The sequence below is a fragment of the Octopus bimaculoides genome, chromosome 2 (genome assembly GCF_001194135.2).
Source record: "Octopus bimaculoides isolate UCB-OBI-ISO-001 chromosome 2, ASM119413v2, whole genome shotgun sequence".
NCBI lineage: Eukaryota > Metazoa > Mollusca > Cephalopoda > Octopoda > Octopodidae > Octopus > Octopus bimaculoides.
Genome location: NC_068982.1, coordinates 115,242,648 through 115,244,722, shown reverse-complemented (window position 1 = coordinate 115,244,722; position 2,075 = coordinate 115,242,648).

The following is a 2,075-nucleotide window of genomic DNA, read 5'->3' as shown; positions in this document are numbered from 1 at the left end:
TAGGGGCCGTGATTGGTCAGTTTGCGTTCTGGCGGGAACGGTTCGAAGAAGTTGCCGATTCGAATAATGATCAGTCACGTGATGGACAAGGAATAGGTTCTCTACTACGCTCGCATTTATTTATATTTAAATGAGAAGATTGTATGTAATGGCGATAGTAGTTTGTATCTAATGGCGGGAGGTAGTTTCACTACATATATATACATTCAAACACTGAGATTTGAAGTTAGATGTCATTACTGTTCATATCATCTGTGGATAAATTCTAAATTTGATGATATCACCAGTAGTGACACCCACATATATATAAAGAGAAGAAAGATGCATGGAAGTGCCACTATGAAAGGTTACTAAATGTGGAAAACGAATGGGAGAAGGAGAGTCTACTAAATATCGAACCAATTGAGGGACCAGCCATCAGAGTTGATAGCAGTATAATAGATAAGACAATTAAGGATTTGAAGACAAGGAAAGCTCCTGGGCAATCAAATATCACTGCTGAGATGATTAAAATATCCAGCAGTGTGGGATACAGCCTAGTCACTGGTTAATTAGGTTATTCAGGAAGGTGTTATCCCCAGTGACTGGTGTAGCAGTATTATAGTTAGCTTCTACAAGGGTAAAGGTGATACATTAGATAGAAACAACTACAGAGATTTCAAGCTGTTGGTCCAGGTCATGAAAGTTACAGAGATAGTTATAGCTCAATTGATTAGAAATAAACTAGATGAGATGCAGTGTGGTTTTGTACCTGGGAAGAGTACCACAGATGCCATTTTCCTAGTAAGACAGCTGCAGGAAAAGTATTTGGCCAAAAGTAAGCCATTGTACAAATGCTTTTAAGACCACTTTACTAGTGTTCATATTTAAATCAAACTCAAAATTATTATATTGTTAATGGAACTTTAAGTACAAATTATGTGATAAATAGCAAGTTAATATCACCAATAAATAAAAAAAATATTAGTTATTTTACATAAAAATAATAATGTAGCCTAATTATATCAAGAGATTGTTAAAATAAACACGACTGAAATGAGCAATGGAGTAAATATCAACTAAAACTCTTGAAGATAGTACCCGAGCATGGTCAGTGTCCAATGGCTGATTCCAGTAAAACAATAAAAGGAAACTGGTGTTTTAGTATCAATTGTTCATGTCTAAGCATTACATTGGGCCTCACGGAGGCAATGATGAATGACCGAAACCTTTGGCATTATACCATGCTTGAGAAGACCCATCAAGCCAAATAAATCAGAGTCATGGCAGATACTGGTGTCATGCAAATGACACCCATGCCAGTGGCACGTAAAACCACCCATTACACTCTCAGTGTAGCTGGTGTTAGGAAGGGCATCCAAATCAGACTGGAGCCTGGTGCAGCCTTCTAGCTTGCCAGCCTTGGTCCAACCCATACTAATCTGGACAACGGACATTAAATGATGATGATGAGGAATAATATACACACACACACAGAGGACAATAGCAGAGGAAACAGTTGTGGAGACAGAAGAGAAAAGAGAGGAAGAAAAGACAGACAGAGGGAAGGAGGAAGAATGGAGAGTAACAGAGAGTAGAAGGGAGAAGAGAAAAAAAGAAAGAACACTGAGTATGATGTGGTACCCCCAGTCCAACTCCATCCCACCCGAGACCACCCTCTCCATACAGACACCAAACCCACCCACCTCATTTCCCCACAGGAAAAAAAGGGAAAAAACAGAGCAGACACCTCAAAATTTAGAAAACCCCTCCCCCTGTGAAAAAGGTTACGAGAGAGTGCAGTCAAGGAGCGATAGCGGAACTGAACAGAGACTAAAAGGAAATTAGGACTCAGAGGTAGCAAGTGGTGTTGCTCAGTGTGGGGTGAGTAGCACACTCTTCATATTTTCATTTTCAACTATCACACATCTTATCATAATTTTAATTTGTTTTTGATGTTCATTTTCATGACATTCATAATATCATATTTTGTTTTATATATTTTTAATTGTTATATGTCCCCACATGTGTTGTAGGTGTCCCCTCTATGTAATGCCTTTATGGCAAAAATATTGAAATAAAGAAGCTTGCTTCCC